The 8,919-nt window shown below is 36.5% G+C and overlaps 2 long non-coding RNA genes across 3 annotated transcripts; one reads left to right on the top strand and one right to left on the bottom strand.

Moving 5' to 3' along the window:
* Positions 1-2,996: 2,996 nt before the first annotated feature.
* Positions 2,997-4,549, bottom strand: LOC125199425. Its single transcript, XR_007172590.1, has 3 exons — positions 4,450-4,549; positions 4,197-4,342; positions 2,997-3,503 (listed from the first exon to the last, which is right to left on the bottom strand). It is a non-coding gene; the product is annotated as an uncharacterized LOC125199425 (long non-coding RNA).
* Positions 4,550-8,266: 3,717 nt separating this feature from the next.
* Positions 8,267-8,904, top strand: LOC125199424. 2 transcript variants are annotated; one of them, XR_007172589.1, is made up of 3 exons: positions 8,267-8,475; positions 8,590-8,700; positions 8,791-8,904. It is a non-coding gene; the product is annotated as an uncharacterized LOC125199424 (long non-coding RNA). The 2 variants fall into 2 exon arrangements; XR_007172588.1 differs by lacking the exon at positions 8,791-8,904 and having other exon boundaries at positions 8,590-8,764.
* Positions 8,905-8,919: the final 15 nt, after the last annotated feature.

Raw genomic sequence — 8,919 nt, 5'->3', positions numbered from 1 at the left:
TTTTCTATAAAAAATTTGGAATAATAACTCTGGTCTAATAAATATGTAAATATATTATTAATAATAAAATTGGTGTTATAGTACTCCATCCGTCCCATAGTAATAGAGTCATTTTACCATTTCTTTTTTTAGTAAAAGTCAACACATTTTTCCACACCTACTTTTAGTGTCTCTTACTCCCTCCGTTCCTTCATAGTTGAGTCATTTTTCCATTTCAGAAAGTTCCCTCATAGTTGAGTCATTTTCATATATAGTAACTTTTTCCCCTCTCCTACGTTACTCTCTCTTACTTTACTCTCTCTACTTTATTCACTTATTACTTTATTCTCTCTACCTTTTTTCTCTTTCTTACCTTTTTATCTATTTATTTAACACACTCAACATTCATTTCTTAAACTCCGTGCCGAAAAGTTCTGCCTCAACTATGAGGGAACGGAGGGAGTACTTTTTTCTCTCTTAATCTCTCTACTTTTTTCATTTTTCACTTTATTCTCTCTTTACTTAACTCACCTAACACAATTTTTCTTAATCTCTGTGCGTAAAGAATTGCCTCCATTACTATAGAACGGAGGGAGTATATTCTAACAAATTCATCATCTATTTTTCACTTGTGGCTTTTGATATTGCTTATGTACGAGCTGTTTCCGTGTCTCATTAGCACTGAACACAAATTTCAATGGTCGTTTGGGCCCCCCACCGTAAAAATTTTGGCTCTGCCACTGCCCGGGGTATTCGAATGTATGGAATGTGTAATGTACTAAGGTGGAATTCAATCGTTATAATCTGTGCATGTCGTGACTAATTACCATTGGCTGTTTGGTTGAATAAAGGCCAAATTAAACACAAGGCCAATCCTATCGTTTGGTTGACCGTAGTCGTAAGGAGTGTAATGTTGTGCTGCCATTTTTGCCCCTAGGGTTGCAGTCGAATTTCAGTTTTGCATAATCATAAAGACGCAAATCCCTCTCAGAATTTAGACATTCGCGCAGTGTTTTTTCGGAGAAGTCTCACCCCCATCAGTGGCGAATGCAAAATTCCTCCAAAAGAGAAGATCTAAATCCCATCCAGGTTAGATAGTTAGAAAGTGGTTCGCTCATTCCCTGATTTACGCAGGTTGTGAGTCTCGGTTTTCCATTCCGTTATGCACTCCTCGAGAACAACATAGTGGTTGTGATGTATGCTGTGCGTATGCCACTATAATTTCAATGTAAAATGTTGGTTTGAAGATTTACATTTTCGGCTAAATTTCTTGCAATTGATGTTCAGTTTACTTTGTTTGGCGAACGCTACTGCAAATGTGTTGGTATGTTTTATTTGCTTAACAATGTTTACTGAGTTAGTTTGAATGTGACTCTTGCTGGTTTATTCTTAGAAGCTATGTAAGATTATCGAAGATTTGTACCCTCCGGAAATGGTAGCCAGAACACACAAGGTTTGGGATTTCATGTCCATAGTTTGGTCTCGTATGCATACTTACACATTTCTTTTACTTGATGCCCTACATTCCTCAATTTGTCCCAGGGAGTAGCCAATACCGAAGGGGGAACGATCGCAGAGCTGTTATTCCCCGTCGTTCTTGGTCTGACCGTGAAGAGGTTGTCCTCATGGTTGCCATGAAGGATTTGGTGGCCCGTGGGTGGAAATCAGATAATACGTTCCGAGGAGGCTACTTGGGCAAGGTTGAAGAATGGCCACAAAAGGAGGTTCCTAGAACTGACTTGAAAGCCAATCCTCATATTCAGTCTAACATAACGGCGGTCAAGAAAAGCTACAACTTACTGGCCAAAATTCTTGACCGTAGTGGTGCCAGTTTCAATGTGCATGGAGATTTTAAGATCGATTGCGAAGATGACCAGTGGGATCAAATCGTTAAGGTTTGTTATGTTTAACTAGCCGTTGGATAGTAGTCACTTATGATAGTCTCTTTAGCATAAGTTCTAAGCTTGAACATACTTGTATCTTCTCACGTAGCAAAACAGCCGTGCTCGCGGCATGCGCACGAAGTCCTGGCCTTACTGGGAGGATTGGAAGGTTATCTTCAGCAAGGACAGGGCAACTGGTGGACAAGCCAAACGGGTTGCTGATGCGGCGGCAGATAGTTCGCTAGATGCGCCTGTTACTAAGATAGGTGGGAGTAATGACTATCATCCTAGCTTCGATGATTTTCTGGGTGAAGACGAGCAGATGTAGGCCATGTTTGCGAATACTAGTGTTGATGACAGCAGCACGCAGAGTGAGGCGAACGCTACTGCAAGCGGCCACGCTCCTCCAAAAAACAAGCGCAAACGCAAAGTCCGGGAGAATGATAACGACATAGTTGAGCTACTCGGAAAGCTGCATGAGGAGACCAACGCTTGTTTGGAGACTTTGGCATCACGCATTGGGTACGAGATGGATTTGGGTAAAGCAAGGGCGGAGATCTTTCGTCATTTGGGCAACATACCAAAGCTGACCGAGAATGAAAGGTATGATCTGTGCGACATCATTGGTAAGGAGAACTCCCGGCTAGAGATCTTCACATGACTTCCTGATGCTTCGAAGGCCGGATATGCGAAGCGTGTCTTGGAGAAAGAGGGTTGCATCTTGCAGGCTTTGCATCGCCACCTTTTTTTGTCTTATGAATATTATGCTCTTTTGGACAATTTCGGCCTTTATTAACCGGTGGTATAGTATAATAATGCTTTGTAGCCCGAACCGTACTGGTGGCTTTTGTGTGGCTGTTTTAGGACGTTGCTTTGGTAATGTAATTAAGGTGGACGCTAAGACCTCTTAAAACTAATCGTACGTGCTGAATTATGTCTATCTAACTTCAGTACCTTGCGTTTTCTTATTTGGTCTCATTTTAATTTTTGTGAATGATATGCTTTACAACTCCTTTATTGTTGTATCGAACAACAGCTTGAATGTGAATGATGCATGAGCTAACCAGTCTATATACTCCTTATTTCTCAACCCTGGCAAGAAAAGCGTAAACAACACCACAACAATGATATGTCTTGCAAAATAGTTAAATAGATTAAATACAAAAACCACCATCAATAAGTTCATGCAGTGAAGGAATCCTACAATTCAATTTTAAAAATAAGCCCAAGTGCAAACTAGAATAGTTTCCCTAAAATAACCCCCAACAATAACAATACCAAACCCATGACAACTAGCACAAAGTTCATTTTAATTTCAGCTTGGCACCGGTCACAAACTCCACAAACGTGTCCACTGCTAGCTCTCCTTTTATTCTTCACCTCATCGGTGTTGCGCCTATTTTTGTTGGGCGGTACGTTTGGTTCAAGACATAGTCGGGTTGCGTACCATCACCAATCCTACTATGATTGTCGTCACACCACAAGAAAGACCCCGACTGATTTGCATCATTCGGACACTTGTAAAACCACCTACCGCAGTGTTTGGCATCTTTCCCAGCACGTAACAACTTCATCTTGCCTCGACCACAAACACACTCAGGTATCATGTCACTGTCGGTTGTTGTCGTCGACATTAGGTGGCTATAAATCACAAACAACGGATAAAAGATCAGACTGTGTTAAACATGCCTAATTAGCACAATACAGATAGGATACTTAGAAAAATAGCTACTTGTTCCTCTAGTTATACATATCTTCCATCTCGCATCCCACCAACGTCTCTTAACAGGATACATAAATGACCAAATGTATTCCTATCCATACGTAAGTTCACGAAACAATCTATGTCACTAATTTTTTTGAGTCTATTCATATGTCTTACTTGTTGGGGCATCCTATCTTTATGTGAATACCTAATTAGATTCAGTGTATTACGCCGGCCGCAACGTGCAATTCTTTTCAGATATACGTGCAACAGGATAAGGGTGTGCATATGAAAGAGATGCACTATCTCTTCTACCATGAGGTACACGACTTTTAAAAAATGAAATTGATGAGCCATTACCACAGATGGTAATACTAGCAGCAGGATCAGACTACTGCACCAACAAAAGTTTCAGAATACGACATCGGATTGTCTACCCATTACAACAAACTCTGTCGAAAACCCCGTGGAGTATACGACACATTTGTACCGAGAAAGCACATAGACTAATTGAAAAGCTCATCAACAGAAATCAAAAGTAATATTCGCAAAGTAAAAAAGGGATTCACACTAGAAGGAGACATATAGAAACAATTGATAATTTTTAAAAACTAGATCCAAACGATTACTCATAAAAATCAAACTGAAATGTCTGAAGATTTGCATAATATAGTTGCAATATCGATTCCATTCGAATGAAATTCCGCCGACGAGTACTGAGACAACCAATATCTTCTGCTAAGTGAGATCCTTGAGAGGCGGCTTTAACTTTGTGCTGCATCGCCAAATCCGAAATAAAATTATGAGGCTATGTAATTGGGGTATGGTCCAACAACAATGACGACAAATCTGGAGAAAATAGATGTTAGAGAACGAAATTACCTTGCGCAGGCTAAATCGAGCCCTTGTGCATAAACTTCCATTGCCGATTGAAGAGGACAAGCACTTTCTTCCTGTGTGTGGAAGAGGTTTCGCACCTTGAGCTGCTTGACCAAACTCGAATTGCAATAATGAGAATGGGCAATTGGGGAAAAGGGGGTGTTAATCTGGCACGTAGATCAATGTCGGGTTCTAAACCTCCTAAAAAATCACGATTCTAACACGTCCCTCAGCTTTTGGCTATGGGACTAGTATGGAAAGGGCCGGTTAAAGGCTCCATAGGACGCTGATGTCCAATTCGGTCGGTCTTCAAGAGCATGGCAATTGCCTAGTTGGGTTCACCATTGAAAGAGAGAAATTTAATCTTTGAAGTGTGAACTAACTTTCAACTGGGCTCTGCTTTAAGTAGTATGGAGTAGTAGTAGTTAATTTTCAACTAGGCTTTACTTACACTTTACAAAATTCAATATTTACACAATATACACCAGCGGCCAGATCAAATATAGAACAAACAAACAAGACTTTTGTGAGTGTCTACCTCAACTATTTGAGAAAAAATAATTTTGCCCATCGTTCACAAGCATAAAGCTTTTAAATTTTGAACAAACACCAATCCAGGTAAGGTAAGGTAACAAAACACTTTTAAGCCCAAAAATTATATTTTTAATTATAGGTAGCAAAATGAGATTTTTTTTTTGGACATTTCAAAATAGAACCATAATATTACTACCTTCTCATCTGCATTTATAGGGGTAAATAGGGCCTCTCAAATCTTTTTATAGATTGTAGGTCAGGCTTTCACAAAGCCCACATTGCCACAGGTACGGCCCATTAGCTACATAACATCTCTCCATAAAATCACTCAATTTTAAATATTGCTTGTTCCGTTACAAGCCACTTGCTCCGATACCGAATGACGCAGAAGCGTATGAGAATGACTAATAGATCAAAAACTCAATAAATTGAGAACTTTAGAGTATAAAATTCAGGGTGTGTTTGGGAACATGGAATTGGAGCTATGGAATTGGAATCGGAACCTCCAATTCCAATTCCATTGTTTGGTATCACAAACATGAATAGAATTGGAATTGAATTATAATTCCAAAATTTTCAATTCCATGATTTGAATTCCATATCAAAAGAAAAAAATTGGATTCAAAAATCATAAAATTAGATAGTTTTACTATCCACTACACACATTTCACACACTTCACACATTACAAACATTTCACATACACACTACACACACAACACACACTACACACGCTACACAAATTTCACACATTTCCCGCACCACACACATTTACACATTTCACACACTACACACGCTTCACACACTACACAAATTTCACACACTACACACACTTCACATATTTCACACATTTCACACAATACACACATTGCACACACTACACACACTTCACATATTTCACACATTTCACACACTACACACATTACAAACATTTCACATATTTCACACATTTCATACACTACATACATTTCACACACTTCACACATTTCACATATTTCAAACACTACACATTTGAATATGTGTAGTGTACATTCATCTATTTTCATACTAATCACGAAGAGCATCAATTCATCAATTCATAAAATGCAAAAAATCTGAAATCATGAAGATACGACACAATTTAACATGTGAAATGTGTGTAGTGTGTGAAATGTGTGTAGTGTGTGCTATGTGTGTAATGTGTGAAATATGTGTAGTATGTGCAGTGTGTGAAATATGTGAAATGTGTGTTGTGTGTGTAGTGTGTGAAATGTGTGTGGTGTGTGAAGTGTGTGAAATGAGTGTATATTTATCAAACATGTCAATTCAATTTCATATCGATTCTCATTTTACCAAACAATGGATTTTGAATTGAATTAGACCACTCAATTCAATTCCATAGAATTCCAATTCCAATTTCGTGTTCCAAACGCACCCTCAATGTAAAATTAATAATCAAAGTCTGTCCTTTTAGTTCAACAATTAAGCCTTTCTATAGGCAAAGAGAAATCCAAAACTTATGGAAAATAAATCTTAAAGGAAAATAACTATAAAAAATAAGCAAAAAGGAAAACCTAATCCGTTAAAAGGAAAAACAATTCTTCCTAATATTTCATCACATCTGCATTTACTGGGGTAATTAGGGGCCTCTTAAATCTTTTTATAGAATGTAGGTCAGGCTGTCATAAAGCCCATAATGCCACAGGTGCGGCCCATTAACTATATAACATCTCTCCATAAAATTCACGAGATTTAAAATATTGCTTTTGCTCCGTGCCTCCGTTACAAGCCGCTTGCAATATTTTTTGAGCATGAAAACTTTTTGATATTTAAATTAAGTGGAGTTGTGAAGAGAATAAATACTCCATAAAATAAAGGGAGATTGGTATCTAAAATCATGAACTTTGGTCAAATTTTAGTATTTCCTGAGAACTTTAAAATTGGTCAAAAAAATCACAAATTTTACATTTTGTTTGTTATTTTCCATAACAGCCCAAATAAGATATCTTTAGCAAAAATCTTATTATACGTGAGCAACCGTGAAATGTTTATAATATTTTAGATTACTTTTTAAGTTCATGATAAGTAGGATAAAATGCTACGTAGAAAATCGTGTTGATTTAGTAGTGTCAAGTAAGATAAAAAAAAATACACGGAAGTTGGTTAGTTATGGTGATTGACATGCAACAAACAAAATGTAAAGTTTTTTATTTTTAGACCAATTTTAAAGTTCGTGGAAAATACTAAAATTTGCTCAAAGTTCATGATTTTAAAGACCAATATCCCTAAAATAAAAAAATACTAGGAGATAAAAAAGAGAATAAAGTTTTTGAAAAAGAGAGAGTTATAAGTAACTTAAGAATTATTTATTTTTAACATTCGTAATGATTTACCAAATTTCAATTTATTGCAAAATTTATAGGATTTTATATTTTTTGTCATAAATAATGTCATGTAAAATGTGATCAAATCAAGATAATGAGGTTCTTGACACGTAATTGCGATGAAAATTACGCAGATTTATAGAGCATAAAATATAATATTGTGAGAATTTCATAATACTATGTACTATTTAAATTCAAACCTAATTAAACTATTGGTGTAAAAACTATACTGATGTTTGATAGATCTTGATTAGTTGAATGCTTTAATATGCTTTGATAAATTTAGACATTGAAAGTCAAATCAAGATTCGTAAAATTAAAATGAAATGTAAGTACATTTTGATAAATTTTAAAGATAGTTTTAAAAAAATTACTCAATTTCTTATAATAAATTTAAAATTTTCAATTTGTTTATTATATTACTAATTATTTAATGCATATGTATATTAAATATATATCGGAAATTTAATTTTTTTTAGTTATTTATATTATAATGTGTTAAATCATTGTAAAATATAGCGGAAGAATAAACAATAGTTGAACATTGGTTTAACCTACAGACAGTCCTAATCGAGTTAATTAATCAAATTTTGATTTTTTTATTGAGTTATTACTAATTTTAACCTCAATTTTTTAAATTTCTCGATCTATTTGGGTCGGCCCATGATAGATCTATTTCAGAATGCACTAACGTCCCTATATATGATGTACATAGGGCGTGCCTTTTATTATCTGTGCGTGCAACAAATCAAGCCTAAAATTTAAAAATAAATGAAAGAAGAGAATCAAATATATCTACCCTTTTTATGATAAATTCAAAAAGTAATAAAGCGAGAACGCAGGGACTAAATAGCAAAACCGCCAACGATGCTGAGAGTATATATATGCAGGTGTGTGTATACTTCTGCAGTGTTTGTGTGTGAAAGGTTAGAACCCTTTGCCATTTCAAGGGTTACACCTCCACTTTCTCAACAACAACTTCGCACACAAGAGATACAATTAAACCCTCTATTGATCGAGGTTTCCCCTTCACGCCTCTTTCTCTCTCCTCCTATACATACGACGCACAGTGCCCGTATATATCTATTGTTTTGTACAGTGCCAGACCCGCTGGATGTGCAAGCGTGCGCTGCGGTAAGCCTCCATTGACGTTTCCTCAATTGGATTGATTGTTAGGTTTCTTACGGATTCATGTTTGATTTCGACTTCCTTGCTGTTTTGAGTGATTAGGTTTTTGTTTTCTCACAGTTGACGGAGGACTAGATGGCGAGTATTAGATCGAGCTTGCCGTCGAGGCTTCGGCAACTCCTCTCTAGTGAAGGGGCAATCGGCCCCTCTCTTAAACTTGACGCAGAGCCTGTACGCTTCATGTTCTTTTCTTTTTATTGCTTTTTAATAGTAGTTTGCGTTTGAATTTAATGATGTTTTATTGATTCTTTGCGGTTTTAGTTGTAGTATCAGGATGAGGGATTGGATTGAGGTTTGGTGATAAGTTGGATTTTAATTTGAAGTAACACATTAGGTCATTTATTTGTTAAATTTAGTGGATGGGGTTTGGAAGGATTTTAATGTCTTTTG

This window comes from Salvia hispanica, unplaced genomic scaffold, assembly GCF_023119035.1.
Source record: "Salvia hispanica cultivar TCC Black 2014 unplaced genomic scaffold, UniMelb_Shisp_WGS_1.0 HiC_scaffold_496, whole genome shotgun sequence".
Classification (NCBI taxonomy): domain Eukaryota; kingdom Viridiplantae; phylum Streptophyta; class Magnoliopsida; order Lamiales; family Lamiaceae; genus Salvia; species Salvia hispanica.
Note: the sequence above shows the minus strand (reverse complement) of the source record. Positions and strands in the feature narration are given on the sequence as shown.